The 27,180-nt window shown below is 35.5% G+C and overlaps 1 long non-coding RNA gene across 2 annotated transcripts in view; it reads left to right on the top strand.

Annotated features, from left to right (window-relative positions):
• Positions 1-23,310: 23,310 nt before the first annotated feature.
• LOC105499376 (uncharacterized) overlaps positions 23,311-27,180 on the top strand; it is a 201,440-nt gene continuing 197,570 nt past the window's right edge. The window contains exon 1 of one of the 2 annotated variants that reach the window (XR_011616925.1): positions 23,311-23,819. This is a non-coding gene — a long non-coding RNA (uncharacterized lncRNA). The other variant, XR_011616926.1, reaches the window with a different exon arrangement.

Here is a 27,180-nt window from a genome sequence, read left to right as displayed (position 1 = left end):
CCACCATGGCATGTGTATACCTATGTAACAAACCTGCATGTTCTGCACTTGTATCCCAGAAATTAAAGTATAATTCAAAAAAAATTTACAAAGACATTTTCAGGATGCTTTATGTTGCAAGTAATGGAGACCAAACTCAAACCAGCTAAAACCATAAAAAATGTTTTTGGTTTACATAAGAGAAAGTACAGCAAAAAGTCAGATTTCAAGAATTGACTTAATTCATCTGTGAATCTCTTTACCTAAATTTTCTAATTCTCCCCTCTACACAGTGTTGGCACCATCTTCAGGCTTTAGAGGAGAGATTAATTCCTAGAATAAGATGGCATCCAAGGAAAACAGTGTTAGCTTTATTAATCAGGAAGATTATTTTTCAACAAATATTGATCTTTTATTATTGATCTCAGTTGGATTACCTATAAAAATTCGAATCAATCAATGTGAAGGGAGAGGAATTACTTCTAGACCAATCAGACTCACCCCCAGATTTGTGGATGGGTTCACCCTGAGGTGTGTGGGTAGGATTGATACTTGAATAAAATCATGGATCTACAAGGATAGAGGAAGAGAGAATAGATGCTGGAGGGAAACCAATAGTCTACTATATGTCATAAAATGAGAAATACAGTACCTAATATCTGTATTTAACATTTACTATATATTTTCCCTTTTTATTTTATTTGATGCTCATGACCATTATTGATGGTTTTTGGAACAGTTACTTATTTCTTTCAAATCTTTCAACTCCTTTAGGCCCACCCTGCATTTATCCTCATTAAAAAAAAAAAAATTCCAATAGAAGCCCATATTCCATTCCTGAAGACAAAATCACCTTGCTCCTGTATGCTTTTCTCTATCTTTAAGGCACTTCATTTATTTATCTTGGAAGTTCTATTGATTTTTTAAGACATTTCTTAGCCCTTCTAACTGTAATTTGTCCCTTTATCATATTGGTCTCAGTGCTTTGTACATATTTCTGTAATAGCATTTTACAAGTTTGTTTTATACTTACATATTTATGTACCTATTTCACAGCTATGATGTGAATCTGGAGGTGAATGGGCAAGGAAGGAAGGGATCAAGGACCTTATTTTAAATATCTTTGCATTTCTAGTAGCTAGCAGTTCCTGGAAGACAGACATTCAATAATCATTAAATGAGTAATCAAGGCAGAAGACTCATAGTTGTGTAGCTTTGGTAAAATCCATATATTTGTCCTTTCTTCACTTTTCAAATGGCAAAAATGAAGTTAATATGGAGAGTGTATAATGAGCATTATTTTCCATGTTTATAAACTTAAAATGAGATGTGTGAGAAAATCTTTTGCAAAAGGAAACTCATGGAGGTAAAATGTAATACTATTATTGTTATTATCATTCATTCACTCTCTATATATTTATTGTTTATTCGGTCTCAGGTGCAGCACATGGAACATACTGCAACCTGAAGGAAATGGTCGCTTACTATTTCTTTTAACATCTCTGCCCCTATTGTTAACTGAGACAAAACAATCATTTGGAGTGTTTTTGTTTTTGTTTTTGCTTTCATTCACAGATGGACCTTCTCCTACAAGTCTTATCTTTGAAGTCTCCAAAGTCTTGGCGTTTTCCAGGCCAAAGACTTAAAGGCCAAGTGGACCCTAGGGGAGATCTAGTGTCCCATCCAGACAGCCAAGCTCATGCATCCCTGGATTTGGATGGATGGTTTCCCATGGGGCCTTGGACAGATTGGACCCAGCACTGGCACAGGGTTGACTTGGAAGAATAAGCTCCTGGAAACCTCGATTAGTGTTTGGTGTATGAACATTAAACAATACTGAATCTGGAAACAATACATCACACAGCAGGTCCAAGGAAATAAGCAGAAGGCTGGCAGCAGGCCAGGGCCAGGGGCCAAATCGCTCCTCAAGGACAATTCTTCATGGAGAAATGACAGCAGGCTTGAGGACAGCAGGTATGACCTAACAAGATAATGATATTAATTACATTTTGAAAATGGAAAGAGGACAAAATGAAAGTGGTTTTTATTTTGCCTATATAATAACAGATTTTACTTCTTTTGCCCAGCTATCTTGAGTCTGAAAGAAATGGATTTAGTTTTAAAAAATAAGGCCATATTAACTTATACTAAACATTATTGCACCCCAGACACTGTTATATTTGTTTGTTTTAAATGTGTATTGACTTAATACACATAAATAACCTTTGGAATGGGTAGAGTTATTATCACCATTTTACAGGGAAGAAAAAGGGAGACAAGAGAGGTTAGGCAACTTGCTCTGGGTCACACAGCTAGCAATGATGGAACTAGAAATCAAACAAAGGTAATGTGGTCCCAGAGACCACTCTTTTAAGCATGATGTTGTACTGCCTCTATATTCTGTCATAATTTAAGAGAGGGTGAAATTCACCTGGATGGACAAATAACCCAATGAAACATAAAATTGAATTCAGAAACAGGCTCTTGCACATACATACTCTTGCTATATGATAGAGGTGGAATACAGATCAGTCAGGGAAATGATTTGACTCTTTAATAAAAAGTGATAAAGAAATTGGTTTTTCATTAGGGAAAATATAAATTTAGGTGCTTACCTCATGCCATGTGCAATAATTAAACCTAAGACTGAAGAGTTACATGTGAAATGCAAAGCTTTTCAACTATCAGAAAAATGTATTTATTGCATTTGAGAACAGAATAATTTTTTAAAGTATAAACTATGTAGGTATTTTAAAAAGAATTAAGTTATAATTTAAATTTTTAATTCAACAAGATACATATTTTAAAATGAAAATACAAGTTTACAATTATAGTAAATATTTGCCACACATGAAATCAACAAAAAATTTGAATCTAGAATATGTAAAGCACTTCTATGAGTCAAATAAGTAAATATATATACAACTTAAAAACTGAAACAAACATATAAAGAGATTTCACAGAAAAGGAAACATTAATGGACAACAAACATGAAGTAATTCTCAAGCTCATTATTAATCAGGCAAATTCAAACAAAGCCATAAAAGCTTTCATTTCACATTCAGCATTTCGGCAAAAGTTAAAATTTATGACAATGTCAAGAGTTGGCAAAGAGGTGAGACAGAGGTGAATGTTATAGACTGCTCTTGGGGTAGAAGTGTATGTTTGCATAATCTCTCTATGAAATAATTTGTCACTACTTGGTAAGCTTGAAGATGTCCAAACTCTAAATTTGAAAGGACAGTTTTCTAACCTCTCTTGTATCTCCGTGTCTTCATTTGTACATTTTACCTAACTCACAAGGCTAGTGTAACGATTTAATGAGTTATACATATAAAGTGCTTTGCTTGGAGCTTGGCATGAAATGAGCAGTGTTATTTTTTTTTTCTGAGATCTTAGTTTGCACATGTCTGTACATCTTAATTGAGATTTAGTAGTCATAGCTTTTAAAATATTCTTTAAATATGGTTTCTTTGTATCACTTGATCAGGATTCCCTCATGTCTATTATATCAGATTGGGACCTTCAGGATCTAGCATATCATCTTTATAGGAGTATCCATTCAGTGGATTTTATTATTAGCTGAAATTTTAAGTATTAATTGACTTAAATTTTCCTTTTGGTATTCCTGTATCTGGTTACTATGAATGGTCTTTGTGATAGAGGATTGCTAGGTGGTTACTTTAGGTTGGATAGTTGAAAAATAGGAAAAGAGCATTCCAGATGGGGAAAGAGCTAATGTAAAGGATCTAAGGGCTCAAGGTGAACTTGTCAAAAAACAAAACAAAATAAAACAAAACAAAGCCAGTGGCTAGAGGGAAGTATATAATCAATTTGGAAAACAAGAACGGGATCATGTCACACTACGTAAGTTTATGTTTTCTTTTGTACAGGTACAAATCCACAAACAATTTACAGCAGAGGTCTATCAAAATATGATTAGCATTTCACAAATACTTTCATGACTGCTTTGTGAAGAATAAATTGCAGATGGACAATAGTGAAAGCAGAGCGACCAGGCAGAGCAATACAGTGATAACCTGGGCAAGAAATGAAGGTGGCTTGAACCAGTAGTTACGAAGCTGAAAGGATTGAATAGATTTGAGATATGTATTGCTGGTAGTCAACAGACGTGCTTAATGATTGAGATATTGGGGAGAATAAAAACAGAAGACTAAAGGATAATGCATAGATTTTTGGTCTAAACACTGGTACCATCTAATAAGATTTGACAGCCCAATGTACTGTTGGGTAAGAGCAGAGGATGGATAAGGAAATCGGATTTTATTTTGGCATGTTAAGTTTGAGATACAAAGTAGATATTTAATTAAATATGTCATGAGGGCAGGTAGATATATGAGTTTGGTATCCAGTGACAGGTAAGGGCTGAAGATAAAATTGAGGAGCCAGCTGATTTAAACTTATATTTTAAATATAACTTGAACTATATTTTGAATCTATGAGTTTAAGTTTCAGTTTTCTTATTAGGTAACTTCCAGAGACATTTTTGAGAGTCAAATGAAGTAACAAATAAAAGTGTTTTGCAAATTACCCTGGGTACAAAGAACAATGGATTAGGAATTAGAAGATAGGAGTTTTAGTCATGGCACTTTCATTGGCTAGTGTTAGCACTTGAGCCAAGATATGTAATTCATTTGGACTGAGTTTCCTTAGTTATAAAATGATGAAATTAGAATCATAAACTTACTGTTCTCTTTCTTGTCTCATATTTGAAAAGAAAAACTTCCCTCTATTGTTGTTAGTTTCCCTCCTTCACTGAGAAGAGCAGGGCCTATAATTATTTAGCTGCAAATTAATTACACATGTAAACTTTATAATCACTTTATGGAAAAAACATTAAGCTCCTAAATGGAACATTACAAGAACATCTTAACTTTGAGCCAGAGAAAGGACCCAAGAAGCAGACTGAATTCAGTGTCTGTGCAATTTTGTACTGAAAGTAATCTTGCTTTTCTTATCTTGATTTGCAATGGCCAGTTAATTTAGGCAAAGTGGATCTGGGAGTGAGGATAAATAATAGTAAGAAAAAGAAAAAAAGTATTGGATAGATCTTTTTTTAAATCATGAACAAACAGAAGTCTTTATTTCTATAGTTAAGCAAAGCCTTTATGGGTGGAACAAACATTTTAGAAAGCATAGTTAATTTTGGCTGCATTCATATTTTTCTGTGACCTTGACATTTATATAATCTGGATGCAAATTTGTTATTAGCTTAGAGGACAGGTGAGTATGAACTGGCTAATGGGCAACAGTTTAGAGACCACACAAAGATATTACCAGTCTCTAAGTTCTACATGCCATGCACAGAATCACAAATTTCCAAAGACTAGTTAACTTAGAGCTCAACTTCTTTCCTTTAGGACCAATTATAGATGGCCTTGAACTGATATCTTATGAAAAAACGGATACTATTTTTGTACAATTCTAAATGATAGGTAGTCTCTTTTTCTTCCTTGCATTCTGTTTTTGTTCTTAGAGAAACAAATAGACAAAGAAGTAAACATGTAAACTTATTTGAATATATTGGGTCTTCTGAGAGCTATCTATTCATCTTCATGTTCTTCAAGTATTTGTTATTCAGCTTTCTGCAATACCTCATTAATACAGTTAATCTTTTTATGCATGAGTTCATTTTAGTATTTTACATTTTAAATATGTTAGCCAGAAAGAACTATGATGACTTAGATATTTAATGACAATTGCAGAACTTCGTGGAATGCACCACCTTCAGGATTGACTCAGTGAGCTTGTGTGATTAGAAAGTCCCATATCTTTCTCTTAAGACTGTTGAGCCAGACATTACCAATTGTACACTTTTATAAAGTTTGAACTTTTTTCAGACTTAAATTTCGTAAGTTTCATATATGGCATTTCCTTCAACCTGACCTGTCTCTTAAAAGCTCTGTGTTCATTTGACTCCCATGATCACTAGAATGCAAATCTACTCTTCCTATTCTTTGTGTTGATGAGACTACTGATGGCCAGCACAGTATTCAAGTCAAGATGTTTTCATTTCAGGGCTTGTCATCAAATACCATTGTGACATATAGTGTCTTTTAATTCTAACCAAACACAAATCAAGCTTTTAGGCTTATTATTTTAATGCATGCATGAGTCGAGTTTTAGAAAACTCTGATCCCTGACAAGCATATTTAATTCTTATTTTTATAACGTAATAATTCCTGTAGTATTGATATCTACTCTTTTTAAAATGATAAAATTTACATTTTCTATGTTACATTTATCCTGGTTTATTTTTGCCTAGGTTCCAGCCATTATATATCATTTGAATATACAATCTGACATCTGTTGTGCTAGCTTGGTCGGTTCTTAAAGTCATACTAAAATGTCTTCTGTCAATCCTTAATGAACTATATAATGAAGAGAAAGCCAAGGAGAGAATTCCATTGACTGTTGAGAGACTTGTCCTTTGCTACTTGGAATCTTTGCTTATGTTCTCAATCCTATTTCTGGATCTTATGGCAGAAGATCCTCGATTCTATGCTTCGTTTTCTGGTTTCATGATGTTATTGTGCAGACACTCTGCCTGGATATGGGTAAATTTACCTGCATATCCCTGAGGTACCATAGGGTTGCATCTCTGATGGAGACTCATTTCATAATTCTAACCATTGAGGAATATCTATCTTTAGATAGCTTTAGGTAACTCCCACCCTGCTCTTTTATTTTCTGTTCCCAGCCAGTAACCTTATGTTTAAAGCCTACCTCTCCTTCTGTGACTAGTGTGCTAGTCTGTCCCGTCATATAGTTCATGCTTGATATTGCACCTTCTCTGATGATACATGAAGAATATGGATACTATTAAGTTGTTATTGTTATCACTTCTTTATTTCTAAAAGATTCAGTCTTATTATTAACATAATGTTCATAATAACATGATTACCATCATCAGCTTGGTAGTAGTAACAGCATCAAAAGGTTTAATTAGAGCTATTATGTTTGCTGTTTTAATGACATGATGAGTAAAAATCACAAATACTAAGCCATTATTATCCCATCTTCTTCAATGTCAAATGAGGCCTTTCTCAAACCAACCATGCCATGTCCTCCATTGATTAGCATCACCTCTAAAGATGGTAATTTATTTGAAATTGATCGGTCATTAATTTAACATTTTTAAATGCCAAGATTTAAATCTGAATACTGAGTCAGGAGGCCAAAAGCTGCATTCATGTATACTGGCTTCTTAAATAAGGTTTACAGATCCCAGAAATTCTCATATTCATATTAGTTGACCAAAACAGGCTTAACTGGCCAATTTGACTTTTTCTACTAGAGAAGAGCATTTACATTTTAAAACTGCTTTCATTGCTTCAGATGCTTTGTCTGTGCTTAATTCTCATTACAATTATATAATTGTATATAATTATATAATTGTTATCTTCATTTTGTAGATAAGGTAACCAAAGCTAAGAAATATTAAAGAGCTACACTAAGGAAATAAAGAGCAGAATCAAGGTGTGCATAAATACATCTGACCTCAATGCCTGTTTTCTTTTTCTATTCTGCCTTACAGGAAGAAAATTTTCCTAGCACTTCACTAGGTATATTATCTTGAAAAACTTCTTTAATTCTCCTAACTATAACATGGGTATGAGAATAGTAACCATCCCTTAGAATTGCCTTGAAGATTTAATATAAAGTTCTTATTACAATTTATATCATGTAGGTGATTAAATATACATTATATGATAATGATAAAGATAATGAAGATAATTCTTGCTGTAGATTAAACCATTCAGAAAAATTCCAGAGGAAGTTATATGGTGTTTTAGAAATAACACTTTATTAGGAATGTACTCAAGGAAAGAAAGTACTACAAGGTGCTTCTAAGATTTCAAGCCTGGTTGAGGGAGAGAATTAGAGTGTCAGTATAAAAGAGAGAAATAATAAAAGTAATGATCTACTTGGGAGTAAAAAAAGATGGGCTTCGTTATTGGCACACAGAGTTCCATGGAGTCTCTATCAGACTGTCAAGATGGGGATAGCCAACTTGGAATTGCATCAGTGGGAATCGTGATAAGGAGAATCATGAGAGCTAAAAAACTATGTCTGTGAGGTCTCTGCATGCATCTCTGTGGAAGCTAATAGAGTCAATAAAATAGATCAGAATGAGAATTTAAAGTGTACAAAGAAAAGAAATGGGAACAGAAACCTCATAGCATCTACATTAAGACCAGAAATAAAGAACACATTTACCAGCAAGAAATGACCGAGGCCCAGGAGTACCTACATTTGTTGACTATAAAACAATCAGAGGTTTTTCTGGGGGGTAAGTGGGGGTGGTGGATAATTATAACTGACTTCTTGCTTGTTGTTTAACTCAGTCATCAAAATACCCCTGCCTGTTTGAAACAAGTTGTGAAGACACTTTTGCCTCCTCAACTTTTTGTCCATACCACAGAAATTTGAAGCTGCAAATTGAAGAAAAAATGACTATTTTGTTTTATTTTCTGCTTTTTTATAGCATCAGGGTAATTTCTGTATATTCCCGTTAACTTTCTTCTATTCAGACACTGCAGATATTAGGACAGAAAGCATAGGGCTGGAAGACTGAGGTAGGTAGTAGATATTATAATCTAGCAATAGTCTTCTTGACTGACGTTAAGTTGTAACTCTACCTACTTGACTGTAAATTTTGAGGACAGAGAATATGTTTTTATATATAAGCAATCAAATATTGTTCAGCAAATAAATACATAACAAATGAACAGCTAGATAAGGGATTTTCACAGATAAATAGCCTTGCTTAGAATTCTAGTTTTTCATATATTTTAACCATTTAGAGAATGAGATAAGCAAGCAATGGGAAGTGAAAAGAATATTACCTTAGCAATGCTGAACTAGATAAATGAGTACTTAGCAGTGGGATTTATAGAGAAAGCTTTGCAAATCTAGCTGTCCTCTAACTGTGGTTCTGGAAAGTGGATTCCTCTATTACCTAAATAGTTGGTGAAGAAAGGCAGGACAAATCCATATGCAAATTCTCTTTCTTTCCTCAGTCCACTGCCAAGTGTCCTGTCATATAATCTTACTTAGATTCAAGGCAAGTTTGAAATGCAGTGTTCTTGTGCACTCACAAGGTTAAATGAGATTGGTGAACATTTAGCTACTGTTCGGTTTTTCAACCTCTGAAACTCAGTAATTACGTGACCTGCTTTAGCAAATATTTTGCATTTAACAAGAATCTCCCCTGGACAAATCTGCTGTATCTCTTTCCTGTCAACTGATGCTAACTTCTAAGCAAATATCAGATGCTTTCGAATTTTGTTTCACTGGTACCTCGGTTTTGATACTAATTTTTGGATTAATTTCAACTATTCTGCAGCATCAAAACACTCCCCACCCCCCAAATCTCATGACTTAACTCAGTTAAAAACTGTCATTACCTCATGTCTCAGTGTGCTATAGAGAAGGAGAAGAATTTCCCTGCTGACACTTCCAAGCAGGGACTCAAGGACTTCGGCTCCTTTTCTAGAGTGGTACCATTATCTCATGCATGTAGATGAGGAAAAGTGAGTAGATGGAAAATCATGAAAGATAGGTATGATCAGTTTCTTTTTGGCTACTGTGTGGACAACTAGGCTCTAAAAGGTAAAGGTAAGGAAGGCATAGACTGGTTGGGAGACTACTGGAATAATCTAGATGAGAGCTGCTGATGATCGAAGAGGGGAATTAGAGGGGGAAGTAGTGAAGAGACAGGATAGTAGATAAAAATTTAGAGTACAACCCATGAGTCCAAGTTATATGGCTAATAAGTAGCAGAACCCAGATTCAGTTCTTGTCTAATGTCTGAGTTTATTGCACTATTCCATGTGGCTTTAACTTTACTCTTCAGCTTATGTGTGGAATAAGCAAATACTTAACAGTCTTTTTTTGTTTGTTTGTTTTTTGTGTCTCAAGATACACAATTCTCCCCTGCTATGATGGATCCTGACTAGCAGGTTCACAATCTAGTCATTTGTGGGCATGGGGAGAGGCTCTCACCCATTGAGACTGCTCATACTTCTTGTTAATGAATAAGCTACACTACTCAATTGCTCAGTCAAGTGTTTTTTTTCCCCCCACAATCCTCGTGGATTTGCTTGTTTCATCCATTTTCTTGTTTACCAAGAGGCAAGTCAGGTGGTCTGGGATTGCTGCTTTGCCTCTAGCTGGCTTCAAGTTGAAATGACTGAATTCAACACCATTGTTGAGACAATGTACAACCCTTGTTCTTTAATTACTCCTACTTACTTTCACCACATATTGTGATTCATTTGCTTAAAATCACTGCAATAGTTGCTGCCATAACAAATGCTTTCCTGAGAGTCAGATTAATGTTCCCCTTTGTTTCCAGTTTATCTGCAGCCTGTCTGCAGTAATATACTCAACCCAAACAAGCGTATTTTTCACTCACAGCCTGCCTTTTATGCGTCCCACTGACAGTTCCTTAATAAATAATGCATTTCTAAATGTTCCTAAGCTTTTCTCCTTATTAATAATTCCAGTAGCTTTCCCATGGCTGAGGGGTTTAATTTGGTCACTGACTCGATTTTATTCTTGCCTGTTTCTCTATATTTTACTTTTTGAAACTAGTGTCTGGACAAGAAGGAGGTTAAAACAGTGCTCTATCGTAGCTGGTATTCAATAATTGTGAGTTAGTACACACTACGCATTCACATGTATAATGGAGACTTTCTTGGGTGTTGTTTTTTGTTTTGTTTTGTTTTTTTGTACCTCTGGTCCTTTTGCCATGAGAACAAAACAAAATCCTTGAATCCCATTGAAAGATACCTTCAGGTTGATTCTCTGGAGACGTATTTGTCACTATGTTTGCAAAATGCATTCAAATTAGCATGTTTAGGTATGAGATGTTTATTTTTGGTGTTTTCAGCAAACTATCTTTCTTTGTGTTTATCTGTAATAATGTGGAATTGTAACTAATGCCTAAAGGAAGTCTTTGATCTTTGTTACAAAAAAAGTGTTGGTTCAATGCATAAAGAAACAAAAATAGTCAATTTGAGGAAAAGAAGAATAAATTCATGTAATTACTCATTCTTCACACTATGTTTCTCTGTTCTGATAACGCTAACTGGGAATGTCCGTTCCATTCTTCTTCCATAAAGCATTTTCTTCATAGCTAAGATCCATGTCTCCCTATTCTGAAATCACCAGTTTATGGCTACCCAGTGGATGAATTTTTAAGTACTCCCCTGTAGTATTCCCTACTGTTTCATCATTATTATTTCTTCCAAGCATATTATGAATTGAAGGAGGTGGGAGCAAGGCTTTGGCTTAGTTACATAGCATTTCATGTGAGATTTATCAGAGAAAGGACACTCAATATATGTGTTATAATTAATTGATTTATTTACTTCTATTTACATGTTATCTTTTGTGTGTGTTTTGTATCTTTTTTTTTTTGTATGCTTGTCAGGAATTGTCTTTTGTGGAAACTACACAAGCCAGCAATTATGTTTCAGTTTTTTTTTTTTTTTAATTTATGCTGACAACCAGATTATTCTACATATAGTAGGAGTTAATAAATGATGATGTACTACAAAGAAAGAGACAGAAAATTTCACCATAATAAGAAAGTTGTTGAGTAAATTCATTTTTCTAGAAAAACTAAACAGTTTTAAATACTAACTGTAACATATAATTTGCTTGATTCCTTGTGCTGTTGTAAAACCAGTTTAGCTCCTACACTATATATACTCAGGTTTTGAAAAGAAAAGTGGTGTTACAAATAAAGGTAAACAAGTTTGGATTCTAAGAAATTTTGATTTGAAAAACAATTCTGATAATCCTATTATGGCATGTAGAACCTCACAAAAGCATTCAGTCTTTGGAGGGAATACACTGTCAATTTCCAACCAGGATTCTCTAGTCCTATCTTTTCAATGCACACCAATCAACTTCCAACTGCTGGCACCTGTGCTTTTTACTTGAACACTTTCTCTTGTCACAGAAATCTCTGATTCTGCACTGGTTGGGTGGAACAATTCTGAGTTGTGTGCCCTACCTCACTCCTACAATTTCCCTGTGGGCTTAATCTCTAGTCTTCTATAGTGGTAGTTGGTTTCTCATTTGCCTTTTATTGTTTACCTTTACTTTGCTGTGCTTCCCTTCCCTGTCCCAATTCCCCACTTCCATACCAGCATTCCTGTCACCCTCAAAATACAATCCTCACACTTGAATTCTTGAATTTGTGTCTATATCTGGGGGAACTCAAACTAAAACACTGAGGTATGCTTCTTATTTCAACAGAAATTTATTTTTTATTTCAATTATTTGAATTTATTTATGCTTTACTGACTTTTTTTAATGGAAACCCACTCTGGACAAATATAGAATTCTTCATGTGATGGCCCTAAGATTGCATGAATATGTACATTTCACTTGAGAAATAGGAAGAAGCACCCTCTTGAGGAGAGCCTGCTGAACGAGCTTAACCTAAATCCTCATTAAAGCATATAGTGTCTGTATTAGTCTCTTCTCATGCTGCTAATAAAGACATACCCAAGACTGGGTAATTTATAAAGGAAAGAGGTGTAATTGGCTCACATTTCAGCATGGCAGGAGAGGCCTCAGGAAACTTACAATCGTGATGGAAGGGGAAGCAAACATGTCCTTCTTCACATGGCAGCAGCAAGGAGAAGTGTAAAGTGAAGACGGGGAAAAGCCCCTTGTAAAGCCATCAGATCTTGTGAGAACTAACTCACTATCACAACCACAGGATGGGGGAAACTGCCCCATGATTCAATTGTCTCCACCTGGTTCCTCCCATGACACATAGGGATTATGGGAACTACAGTTCAAGATGAGATTTAAGTGGGGACACAGCCAAACCATATTGGTGTCATTCGCAGGGATGTTGAGAAAGGCAAATAAAATCTTTGGTAACCAGCTCATATTTGGAAGAAACACTCACTTTGAAATAAAAGGGAAAATTTTAGTTTTTATGTTTAAAGGGAGTACAAAGAAACCAAAGTTCTAATACCATGAGCATAGCAAAACTGAGATAAAAATGCAAACCTATTGATGTACTCACAGTCTCACATCTCGGGTAATGCTCTAAAGTTCCTTCATTTCCATCTGATGGCTAATCCAAAGACGTTGTTTCTCAGGAATAGCTGATTGGTTGTCTGCAAATAGTCAGTCCCTGAAACTACAGTTTGGATGTGAGGCATTGGCTCAATGAAGCAGAGAGATGGCATGAGGTAGCCTGGAACTGATTTTCTCTTCTGACTGCATATATCAGAGCCTGATTTACCACTCGTTTATAATTAGAGTATTGATCAGTGTGCCGATTCACTAAGAACACAAGTTAACATATTATATGCTATCCAAAACGTCAATTGCAAATTCTTATAGCTTGTATTTGGGGGTCAAGTAGTTTTAAGTATGATTTTGTGTGTTGTCCATACACCAGTTCAATTTCTGTAGCTTTGCTTGTGATGTGCCTTCTACCACACACCCTCCTGTTTTGGTATCTACTGAACTTTATTTGCATTGCAATGCCCGAAGTCACATGGAGTCAGATTTCATTGCCCCACAAAGGCTTGTATTATATTCCAAGTTCTTCTGCAGTTAATGTCAAAACCACTCACTGGTTTCTCTTTTGAGGTAATTATTGTTTCATGCCTGCATGCACGTCCTTTCTGATATGATAGTAAGATAGTAAACAACTTGAGGGTTTTAACTTGCTTTTATTTTATTTTCATGATGTCTACCACTCTTTGGGCACTTAGCTTTTCTCTCTCTCTCTCTCTCTCTCTCACACACACACACACACACACACACATTTTTCTTAAATAAATGAACCATTCATTATTTTAAAGAAATTGGTGGATACTTGCTAACATTTACCCTTGCTTTTACTTTCTGTGAACATTCTCTTTAACAATGAAAAATGATTTTTGAAGTGTTCTCAGTCTCCTGAAACCCTTTCGTTAACTTCTACCCTGTTCCTGCCAGTGAGAATCTTGTCTTTAAGTATTTCAAAAACGTTGCTACTAAGAGTGGTCTTCCTGCCCAATATATACAGACATACTTTCATATGCATCCAGAGATCAGAAGTACAGTTCTTCTCTAAAATCAGAGAATGAGGTGCTCAACAGCAACCTTTCCACCTGTGCATTTGGTTCTATGACTGAGTCTCTCATGTCTTCAACTTTTCTAACTGTATTGACTTCCTGTTCAATCCAGACACACTTCTAATCTCTCATTCTATTCCAACTACATACATTTTCTGTCTCTCATTCTCTTCACCAATTACTGGAATCTATTATTAACCCCACTTCTGTACTCATTCTATGAGGTTCTCATCAAAGATACTGAGTGCCAAATGCAGGAAGCATTTTTAGTTCATGTATTACTGGACCTCCTCTACTATATTTCATCTTGTTCATCACTTTCAATTTCATAAAAAATTCCCTTTTTTACTATTCTCCTGCATAGCTCTGTTGCCTAGTTCTGAAAGCTTCTTTCTCTCTGGTGATCCTTTCTCCTCAGTGTCGCATCCCTCACAGATCTGCCCTCAGCTAATTCCTCTTCTCTATGTGTGTTCTCTTCATAGATTATTTCACATTTCTTTGTATCAATTAATAGCAATATGCTGAATCTCAATTACTACCTCTACTAGAGAGCTCTACTTTAAGCTTTAGGTCCACATATTTGATTGCATGTTGGGTACCTTCACAGATATTCTACATCCAACAAGTCCAAAATGTACTCACTAGTTTTCACCTTAATGAAATTGCCTTTTTATCAATCAACAATTGATATAGTTATTCTCCCAAATATCTTTCTAGTCCACTTTGTCTTCTCTGTTTGTGTAATAATTCAAGCTCGCCATCTCTCAGTGGGGCTGCTGCAGCCACCTATCAATTTGTCTACATGTCTACAGGACTGGTTCTTCATATCCAATGTCCTCTTTCACTGAAGCAATTTTTCTAAAGCGTAAATTGGTTCATTTTCTTCTGCTGAGAAAGGAAACATTTGCTCTCTTCCATAATAAAGTGTAGCTTACTTAATGCAGCTTCTAATGATCCACACAGTCTGTTGCCAGCCCATCGCTATAGTCTTATTTCTCTTAACTCTTGTCCTAAACTATTATAGGAACATGGAACTCACTGTAGCTTCCCACATACCTGTCTAGTCATATCTATCTATCTATCTATCTATCTATCTATCTATCTATCTATCTATCTATCTTTCTATCTTTCTATCTTTCTATCTATCTATCTATCATCTATCTCTCTCTCTTTCTATCTAGCTATCTATAAATCTATCATCTATCTACCTATCTATCATCTATCTTTCTATATATCTATGTATTTTGTCCTCACTCTGAACTTTTATTTATTTATGTACTCTGACGTAAAATCTCCACCTCCTCCACCTCACTTAAGCACACTTATTCTCTACTTTAAAAATAGAAATATTTTTAGAGCAGTTTTAGTTTCACAGTAAAATTTTTAAAAAGGTACAGAGATTTCCCATATACTCCCTGCCCCCATAGATACATAGCCTCCCCATTGTCAGTATCCTATACCAGAGTGACACTTTGTTCCCGATGAAACTACATGGCACATCATTAGCAACAAAAAAGCATAGTTTACATTAGAGTTCATTCTTGGTATTGTATATTTTGTGGGGTTAGACATACATAAAATGACATGTATCAACTGTTGTAGTATTATACACAATATTTCACCGCCCTAAAAATCCTCTGTGCTCTGCTGCTTCAGTCCTCTCTCCCTCCCTCCCTTCCAATCCTGGCAACCACTGATATTTTTACTGTTTCCATAGTTTTAACTTTTTTAGAATGTCATATAGTTGGAATCATACAATGTGCATCCCTATTAGGTTGGCTTCTTTTACATAGTAATATGCATTTCAGTTTACTCTATGTCTTTTCATGGCTTGATAGCTTATCTCCTTTCAACACTGAATTATGTTACCACAGTTTGTATAGCTATTCACTTCCTGGAGGACATCTTGGTTGCATGCGAGCACTGGATATTATGAGTAAAGCTACTATAATCATCTAGGTACAGGTTTGTTTGTGTGGATATATATTTTCAACTCCTTTGGTTAAATACCAAAAACTTGATTGATGGATCATATAGTAAGGGTATGTTTAATTTTATAAGAAACGGCCAAACTGCATACCAAAGTGTACCATTTTTTATTTCTACCAACAATGAATCCTGTTGCATCACGTTCTTTCCAGCATGTCAGTGTTCTGGATTTTGGTCATTCTAACAGTTGTAAAGTATTGCCTTACTAGAGTTTTAATTGGTATTTCCCTGGTGACATATGCTATGGAGCACCTTTTCATTCCCCCTTTTTACTTATGTGCCTTCTGTATGTTTTTTATGGTGAGATATCTGTCAAGCTCTTTGGTCTTTTTTGTCTTCTTACTATTGAGTTTTCAGTGTTTTCTCTTTATTTTGGGTAAATATGCTTTATTAGATATGTCTTTTGCAAATATTTATCTCAATCTGTGGCCCGTTTTTTTCATTCTCTTGACGGTGTATTTAACAGAACAGAATTTTTTTACTTTAATGAATTCTAGCTTATTATTTTTTCTTTTATAAGTATGTTGATACCATCATACCTAAATTTCATCACCAAACCCAAGGCCATCTAAATTTTCTCCTATGTTTTCTTCTAGGAGTTTTATAGTTTTGCATTTTTACGTTTAGGTCTGTGATCAATTTGAGTTAATTTTCATAAACCTAAGATCTGTCGAGATTCATTTTTTATACATGAATCTCCAGATGTTTAAGCACAATTTATTGAAAACAAAAAACTGTCTATACTTTGTTGTGTTACCTTTGCTTCTTTGATAAAGATCAGCTGATTATATGGGTCTATTTCCAGGGTCTGTATTCTGTTCCATTGTTTTGTCTATTATTTCACTAACATCACACTGTCTTGATTACTATAGCTTTATGATAAATCTTAAATTTGGGTAGTGTCAGTCCATTCACTTTGTTTTTCTCCTTCAATACAGTATTGCCTATTGTGGATCTTTTACCTGTTCATATAATTTTAGAATCTGTTTTATCAATATTCACAAAATAATTGATGAAGTTTGAATTGGGGATGCATTGAATCTATAGATCAAATTGGAAAGAACTGGTATCCTCACAAAATTGAATCTTACTATCCATTAACATAAAATATTTCTCCATTTATTTAGTTCTTTGATTTCTGTGATCAGAATTTTGCAGCTTTCCTTATATAGTTATTGTACATATTTTTATTTTGTGGAGTGCTAATTTAAATCACATTATGTTTTTAATTCCAAATTCAGCTTGTTTATTACTGGTATATAGAAAGGTGATTGGCTTTGGTATATTAATATTGTATTGTACAACCTTGACATAATCATGTATTTGTTCTAGTAGGTTTTTCTTATTGATTCTTTTAGATTTTCAACATAATTAGTGATGTCATCTGCAAAGTTTTATTTCTTTCTTCCCAATCAGCATATTTATATTTCCTTTTCTTATCTTATTGCATTAGGTAGAACTTTCAGTACAATGTTAAAAAACAGGTGAGAGGAGATATCCTTGCCTTCTTCCTGATCTTATTAGAAAGGCTTCTAGTGTCTCATTAAGTGTGTTGTTAACTGCAGGGTTTTTGTAGATTTTCTTTCATAAGTTGAGGAAATTTCCCTCTATTTCTACTTTACTGATAGTTTTACTATGAGGAAGAGTTGTATTTTGTCAAATTTTTTTTTGCACAACAGTAAAGTGTTCATTGAATATTCTGAAGTTTATTTAGACATGTTCTTTTTTTCCAGCTTTTATCTTAGATTCAGGGGGTACATGTGCAGGTTTGTTATATGAGTATATTGTGTGATTTTGAGGTTTGAGGTGTGTATGATCCCATCACCCAGGTAAGAGAGTAGTATCCAATAGTTAGTTTTTTAACCATTTCCCCTCCCCCCACTTCTAGTTGTCCCCAGTGTCTACTGCTGCTATTTTTATGTCCATGAGCACTCAATGATTAGCTCCCACTTATAAATGAGAACAGATGGTATTTGGTTTTCTGTTTGTGTGTTAATTTGCTTTGGAAAATGGCTACCTACTGCATCCATGTTGCTGCAATGCACATGATTTCATTCTTCTTTATGTCTGCATAGTATTCCATGGTATATGTGTACCACATTTTCTTTAGCCAATTCAACATTGATGGGTATTTAAGTTGATTTCATGTCTTTGCTATTATGAATAGTGTTTTGATGGATGTGCTAGTGCATGAGTCTTTTTGGCAGAACAATTTATTTCTAAGTTCTTTCAGAAATCTCCAAACTACGCTTCACAGTGGCTGAAGTAATTTACATTCCCACCAAAAGTGTATAAGACTTATCTTTTCTTTGCAATGTTACCAACATCTGTTATTTTTTGGTTTTGATATGAATTTCTCTGATGAGTAGTGATGTGAAGCATTTATTTCATATGTTTGTTGGGTGCTAGTATGTCTTCTTTTGAGAAGTGTCTTTTCACATCCTTTTCCCATTTTTTAAATGGGATTATGTTTTTTGCTTATTCAATTGTTTATATTCCTCATAGATTTTTAATATTAGGACTTTGTTAGATGTATAGTTTGTGAATATTTTCTCCGACTCTATTTGTTGTCTGTTTACTCTATTGATAGTGTCTTTTGCTTTGCAGAATGTGTTTAGTTTTATTAGGTTCCATTTGTCAATTTTTGCTTTCATCACAATTGCTTTTGAGATCTTAGTCATAATTTCTTCCCCAAGGCTAATGTTGAGAATGCTGTTTCCTAGGTTTTCTTCTAGGATTCTTACAGTTTGAGATCTTATATTTAAACCTTTAACCCAAATTGAGTTAATTCTTATATATGGTGAAAGGGAGAGGTCCAGTTTCAGTCTTCTACATATGGCTAGCTAGCTATCCCAGCACCATTTATTGATAAGGAAGTCCTTTCCCCATTGCTTATTTTTGTCGACTGTGTCAAAGATCTGATAACTGTAGATGTGCGACTTTATTTCTAGGTTCTCTATTCTGTTCCATTGGTCTGTGTGTCTGTTTGTGTACTAATACCATGCTGTTTTGGTTACTATGTAGCCTTGTAGTATAGTTCAAAGTTGGATAATGTGATGCTTCTGATGACTTTGTTATTTTTGCTTGGGATTACTTTGGCTATTTGAGTTTTTATTTTATTCCATATGGATTTAGAATTGCTTCTTTTCTAGTTCTATGAAAAATGACATTTGTTGTTTGATAAGAATAGTGTTAAATTTGTAGATTGCTAAGAGCAGCATGGCCATTTTAACAATATTGATTCATCAAATCCATGACTATGGAATGTTTCTCCATTTGTTTGTGTCACATATGATTTGTTTTGACAGCGTTCTGTAGTTCTCTTTTTAGAACTCTTCACCTCTTTGTTTAAATATATTCCTAGGTGTGTGTATGTGTGTATGCCTATCATAAATGGTGTTGCTTCAGTTTTTTTCCTCAAATTAATCTATTAATTTAATTAAAAATTCTAATAAATATTCAAGCACTTTTTTTGTAGCACAGGACACAGAAACCACATATTAGAGTAAAAAGAAAATCAAGAGCAACTAAGACAACCTTTAAAAACTGAGAAAGGAGAGGAAGCATGTCCTGTAAGGAGACACGAATTATTATAAATTGTAGTAATAATATCTATGTGTATTGGTACAAAGTTATACAATTTGGCTCTCAGCTCGAATGTTCTTGGTGTATAGATATGCTACTGATTTTTGTACATTGATTTTGTGTCCTGAAACTTTATTGGTCATTTATCAGTTCCAGGAGCTTTTTGGTGGAGTCCTTAGCATTTTCTAAGTGTAGAATCCCATTGTTCCCAGAGAGCTAGTTTGACTTCTTTTCCTGTTTGGATAACTGTTTTTTCTTTTGCCTGATTGCTCTGGCCAGCACTTTCAGTACTACGTTGAATAGGGGTGGTGCATTTTTCCATTTCTTAAGAGGAATGCTTCTAGTTTTTGCCCATTCAGTATTATGTTGGCTATGGGTTTGTCATAGACGGCTTTTGTTATTTTGAGGTATGTTCCTTCAATGCCTACTTTCTCGAGTGTGTGTGTGTGTGTGTGTGTGTGTGTATCATGAACTGTTGTTGGATTTTACCAAAAGCTTTTTCAACATTTATTGAGATGATGATATGGTTTTGTTTTAAATTCCGTTTATGTGCTGAATCACATTAATTGATTTGTGTTTGATGAATCAACTTTGCATCCCATGAATGAAGCATCCTTGATTGTGGTGATTTAACTTTTTGACGTGCTATTGATTTCAATTTGCTGGTACTTTGTTGGGGATTTTTGGGTCTATATACGTCAGGGATATTGCCCTAGAGTTTTCTTTTTCTGTTGTGTCTTTGCCATGTCTTGGTATCAGAGTGGATTCTGGTTTATATAACAAATTAGCAAGGAGTCCCTCCTTGCTATTTTGATTTTTTGGAATAGTTTCAGTAGGATTGGTACCAGTTCTTCTTTGTATATTTGTTACAATTTGGCTGTGAATCTATCTGGCCTAGGGCATTTCTTTCTTTCTTTTTTGGTTGGTAGGCTTTTTATTATTGATTCAAATTTAGAACTCTATATTGGCCTCTTCGGGATTTCAATTTCTTCCTGATTCAAAAATGGAAGATTATTTGCTTCCAGGAATTTATTCATTTCCTCTAGATTTTATAGTTTGTGTGCATAGAGCTGTTTATAATTGTCTCTCAGGGTATTTTATATTTCTCTGGGGTCAGCTATAATGCCACCTGTGTCATTTTTTATTCCACTTATATGGATCTTCCATTTTGTTCTTCGTGAATCTAGTTAGTGGCCAGTTAATCTTGTTCATTTTTTCAAAAAACCAACATTTAGTTTGTTGATTTTTTTTTTTGAATGTTGGTCTCAATCTTGCTTATTTATGCTCTGATTTTAGTTATTCATTTTCTTCTGCTGGCTTTGGGCTTAGTTTGTTCTTGTTTTTCTAGTTTCTTTAGGTGTGATGTTAGATCATTAATTAGAGATCTTTCTAACTTTTGTGGTAGGGTGCTATGAGCCTTCCAGAATCTTAACACTGCTTTTGCTGCATCCCAGAGATTTTGGTATGTTCCGTCTCTGTCTTCCTTCATTTCAGGGTTTTTTTTTGTTTGTTTTGTTTTGTTTTGTTTTTGCTTTTTGCTTTAATTTCACTGTTTACCTAAAAGTCATCCAGGAGCAAGTCGTTTAATTTCCATGTAGTTGTGTGGTTTTGAGAGATCTTTTTGGTATTTATTTCTGTTTTTATTCCACTGTGGTCTGAAAGTGTGATTACTATGGTTCTGATATTTTGGAATTCATTGAGGCTTGCCCTATGGCCAAGCATGTGGTCAATCTTAGAGTATGTTCTGTGTGCAGATGAGAAAAACGTATATTCTGGGGTTGATGGGTGGAGTATTATGTAGATGTCCATTAAGTCCTATTGGTCAAGTGTCAAATTTAAGTTTAAAATCTTTTTATTAGTTTTCAGCCTTGATGATCTGTCTAATGCTGACAGTGGAATGAAGCCCTCCACTATTATTGTGTGGCTAAGTATTTTCATAAACCTGGAAGGTCTAGTTTTTTGAACCTGGGTGCTCTTATTTTGGGTGCATATATGTTTATGGTAGTTAAGTCTTACTGTTGAATCGGTTCCTTTATCAGCATGTAATGCTGTTCTTTGTCTCTTTTTACTGTTGTTGGTTTAAAGTCTGTTTAATCTGAAATAAAAATAGTGATGTCTGCTTTGTTTGTTTGTTTTGTTTTCTGTTTATGTTGTAAATCTTTCTCCAGCCCTTTATCTTGAACCTGTAGGTGTCATCATGTGTGAGATGGGTCTCTTGAAGACCATAGCAGATAGGTCTTGCTTTTTTTCATTCAACTTGCCACTCTGTAACTTTTGAGGGGGGCACTTAGACTATTTACATTCAAAGTTAATATTGATATATGAGGCTTTGATTCTATTGTGAAGTTGTTGGCTGATTGCTTTGTAGTTTCTATTGTGTGGTTGCCTTACAGGGTCTTTGGGCCCTGCACTTAAGTGTGCTTTAGTGGTAACAGGTATTATTCTTTAGTTTATATATTTGGAACTATTTGGAACTCTCTTAAGGATCTCTTTTAATGCTAGTCTAGTGGTAATGAATTTTCCCTTAGTGCTTGATTGTCTAGAAAATATTTTATTTCTCATTCACTTATGAAGCTTAGTTTGGCAGGATATGAAATTATTGATTAGAATTCCTTTTCTTTAAGAATGTTGAAAATAAGCCCTCAATTCCTCCTGACTATTAAGATTTCTGCTGTGAAGTCCACTGTCAACCTAATGAGGCTTTGTACATGATCTGACCTTTTTCTCTAGTTTGCTTTAAGATTTTCTGTTTAGTATTGACCTCGGAGAGTCTGGTGACAATATGCCTTGGTGCTGTTTGTTTTGAATAATATCTCACAGATGTTCTCCGAATTTCTTGTATCTATATGTCCACCTCTCTAGCATATTCAGGGAAATTTTCTTGAATTATTCTCTTAAATATGTTTTCCCGGTGGTTTACTTTTTCTCCCTCTTTCTCAGGAATGCCAATAATTGATAGGTTTGGTCACTTTACATAATCACATATTTCTTGACTTATACACAAAGTATTTCAATTGTATTTTGAAATTCGTTAAGTGAGTTTTTCAACTCCAGAATGTCTGATTGATTTCTTTATAAGATTTTATCTCTTCCTTCATTTTCTGCATTGCTTTAGAATTTTCCCTGTGTTAATTTTCAACCTTGTTTTTGAGCTTGTTGAGCTTCTTTCAAATCCATGCTTTGAATTCTTTGTCTGTCATTCCTGAGTTTCCATTTTGGTTAGGAACTGTTGCTGGAGAGCTAGTGCAATCCTTTGGTGATGCTTTCTCACTCATATGTTTCATGGTGCCAGAATTCTTGTGCTGAATCTTTGTCATTTGGACACATTTGCACTTTTAATTTTTGCAATAATTTTTTTCTGCGTAAATTTTTTTTCTTTCTTTCTCAATATTATTTTCTTTTCCCTTTGCCCCCCTCTTTAGGGGGTGTAACTGTAGAGCATACTGGGTAGGATCTTTCGGGTTAGCTTCCATAAACCCATGCATTTCTTTTGGCAGGTTTTATATAGGATTATGCAGTTCAACCTACAAGCCAGTAGATGGCACTTATGGGTGGGAGCCTGCTTGCTGCGCCGGCGTGGCTGGGTACACACTTGATCCATGTTTACTGGGAGCAGCTCTTTGTGGCGCAAGCTGGAGTGTAGTGGCGCCATCTTGGCTCACTGCAATGTCCGCCTCCATGGCTCAAACGATTCTCCTGCCTCGGCCTCCCGAGTAGCTGGGATTACGGGCATGCGCCACCACGCCTATCTAATTTTTGTATTTTTGGTAGAGACGGGGTTTCGCCACATTGGCTAGGCTGGTCTCAGACTCCTGACCTCGTGATCTGCCCGCCTCCGCCTCCCAAAGAGCTGGGATTACAGGCGTGAGCCACCGCTCCCGGCCAGTGAGCTGCTCTTAGAGTGCATAGTGATTTGAGCTCCCTGCTCAGTCCTGGGAGGAGATGGGGACCAAGATAGATGGAGCCAGACCTGACAGTTCTGCCTACAGGTCCACCAATGGCAGGCACAAGCACCAGCGCCAAGAGAAAATCCAGTGCGTGGGCACCGAGCATCCTGAGTGTGCCTAGGTGTGGAGCCAGGAAACCCTCTCAACCACAAGTTTTCTGCACAGGGATGGGAGATGGCCTAAACTCCTAATCCAGGTGAGAAGGTGCTCCAGATGCCTGGAGATTTGCCTCGGCATGCAGAAGAGAGGCCCCCACAGCACTGTGATCTATGTCCGTGAAGCGGGGGCACAGCTCAGGCCGTTGGTCCAGGCAAGTAGGTGCTCTAAACACCTGGACCTGTGGCCCGAGGTGGAGCAGAGAGGGTCCTGCTGCACTGCAACCTCAGGGGAGCAGGCTGGGGCAAACAGCAATAGGACGCACAGACGGATTACAGGTTGCCCAGGTGGCCCTGGCTGCAGGTCTCACTGTTCAAGAGAAACTGTAGCTGTAGCAACTCTCCTCCTAGGGAGCGCACAATTACAGCAACTACTGCTGAAGTGTTTTCCAGAGTTCTGGCTGTGGAGACCCTTATCTTCGCTCCAGAGCAGGTGCTCCAGTCTCTTGCCTGATACTAAAATGCTTGAATGGCCCTGCTGAAAGGTTGCCAAAGGAAGGCTAACTTTGTATATGCCCAGATTAAAAATAATGTCCTGCTTTTGGTACTGGGTCTGCAAAAACGTCAGCAGCTTTTCCAGTGTCTTTCCCTCAGAGCATTTCTAAGCCTCCCTTCAAGTTAGCTCCAGACCTTGGGAGAAACAAAGTTCTCTCCCTCGGCCCCGGTTGCTCAGGTTCCCAGTGGAAAGGCAAATCACAGAGCGGGGCTCTGTGCTTCTCTCACGTACTGGAGCTTCACTCGGTTTTATCAGCAAGACAGCATTACAGCGGCTGTTTGCCAGCATTCTCGTCCCTGGGATCATGAGGTATCCTTCTTGATTGCAGTACATTCCCATTTTCCTTCTTGAATTAAAGCTCACAGAGTATAGCCACTTGTTACTTCCAAATGACTGAGGCACGCTAAGAGTCTCTAATCTGCCAATTTGGAAAGGAAAAAAAAAGCAAAACCCAATTGCTTTTCTTAATCTATTAGCATTATTATGCAATTTTTCTTATTTAGCCTGTTGTGATGGATTTATCTGGGATAAATGCCACTTGTTTGGGTTTCATTCTATACATTGTTGAATTTTATTTGCTATTATTTTGTTGAGCATTTTCTGTATCTATTGTTTATTAGAGATACTGGTCTGTAGTTCTCTGTAATTGTAATGTCTTTGTCTGGTTTTGATATTTGGGTGATACTGGCCTCATGGAAGGAGTTAAAAAAGTATTTCGTCTCCTTCTATCTTCTGAAAGAGATGGCAGAGAATTAGTATAATTTCTTCCTTAAGTGTTTGGTAGAATTTACAAGTGAATCCATCTGGGCCTCGTGTTTTCTTTAGTAGATATAGACATATTCAGATAGTTTTTGACTCCTGTGTAAGTTTTAGCAGATTGTGACTTTTAAGGGATTGATCCATTTCATCTAGATTTTTAAATTTGTGAACATAGATTTGCTCATAGTGTTTCTCAATACTAAGTCCTGAATGTTTGCGTCTCCTCCAAATTCATATGTTAAGATCCAAATGTGCTAGGCAGTGCTATTAGGAGGTGAAGGCTTTGTGAAGTGATTAGGTTATGATGACAGAACTCTGATTAATGGGATTATTGCTATCATAAAAAAAGATCTAAGGGAGCTCCTTCACCCATTCCAGTACATCAGGAAATTGGGCCACCCTTACTAGACATCAAATCTCCTGATGCCTCCATCTTGTACTTCTCAGCCTCCAAAACTTTGAGAAACAAATTTCTGTTGTTTATAAGTCACCCAGTTTACAGTATTTTGTTACTGCAATCTGAATGGACTAAGATACTTGATGATCCTTTTAATGTGCATGGGCTCTGTAGCAATGTTCACTCTTTTATTTCTGGTATTAATAATTTGTGTTCTCTCCCTTTTTTTTCTTAATTAGCCTGACTAGGTGCTTATTGATTTTATCTGTCATTTTACACAACCAGCTTTTTATTTCATTGTTTTTCCCGTATTGATTTCCTGTTTTCAATTTCATTAATTTCTGCTCTAATTTTTATTTATTTTCTTCTGCTTACTCTTAATTTGCTTTTCTCTTATTTTCTAAAATGAGAATGTAGATTATTAATCTTAGCTCTTTCTTCTTTTCTAATATAGGTATTCAATTCTGTTCCTTTTAAGGAGTAGCTATTTCTTTCAAATTTACTTTTGAGCATTGCTTTTGCTGCATTCCAGAAATCTTGATAAGCTATGTTTTCCTTTCTACTAAGTTCAAAAATATTTTTAAAGTTCTCTTGAGAGTTATTTGACCCATGTGTTGTTTACACATATGTTGCTTAATTTCCACGTATTTGGGGAAATTTCCAGTTATTTTGCTGTTATTAATTTCTACTTTAATTCCATAGTGGTCTGCGAGTAGACACGATATTCTTTTAAGTTTATTAAGGTGTGCTTATGACCCAGAATGTGATCTAGCTTTGCCAGTGTTCCATGTGAACTTGAGAGGAATTTGAATTCAGCTGTCACTATATGAAATAGTATACAGATCTCAGTTTTATCCCAGTTGATTGATGGTGTTGTTAAATTCAACTGTGTCTTTACAGATTTTCTGCCTGATGCTTGTGTTCATTCCTGATAGAAGGATGTCGATGTCTCCAACTATAATAGTAGATTCATTCTATTTCTTCTTTCAGTTCCATCAGTTTTTGCTTCACATATTTTGACACCTACTTATTAAGTACATACATGTTAAAGATTGTTATGTTTTCTTGGAGAATCGATTCCTTTCTTATTATGTAATACCATTCTTTGCAGTCTGCTCTGTCTGAAATTAATATAGCTGCTCCCACGTTCTTTTGATTACTGTTGACATAGGATATCTTTCTCCATTCATTTACATTTGATCTACATGTGTCTTTATATTTAATGTGTGTTTCTTCTAGACAATATGTAGTTGAATCTTGTTTCTTTAGTTCATGATGATAACTTCTGACTTTTAACTGATGTATTCAGACCATTAATGTTCAAAGTGATTATTTATATACGTATTTTATGTATTTTATCTTTGTTATCTTTGTTCTTTGTTCCTGTTTTTGTCTTCTTCTCTTTTTCTGCCTTATGTATGTGGTTTTAATTGAACATTTTATATGATTCTATTTTCTCTCCTTTTTTAGCATATCGGATATACTTATTTCCCCCACTTTCGTTAGTGGTTTCCCTAGAGTTGGCCGTATGCATTTATAGCTATCTGGAGCCCCCTTTCAGAAAACACTATACTATTTTACAGGTAGTGTGAGCACTTTATAATAACTGAGTTAAATTATCAAAGTACATTATTAAAATTGATTTAACCTGTTTCTTTTTACTCTTTTCTGTGGCTTCTAGACAACTTAAAATTACATGTGCCACTCACATATTTATTCTGGATAATGACGGTCTCAAGTATGCTTCCAC

The sequence above is a fragment of the Macaca nemestrina genome, chromosome 19 (genome assembly GCF_043159975.1).
Source record: "Macaca nemestrina isolate mMacNem1 chromosome 19, mMacNem.hap1, whole genome shotgun sequence".
NCBI lineage: Eukaryota > Metazoa > Chordata > Mammalia > Primates > Cercopithecidae > Macaca > Macaca nemestrina.
The sequence above is the reverse complement of the archived record's forward strand: the minus strand, read 5'-3'. Positions and strand labels throughout refer to the sequence as shown.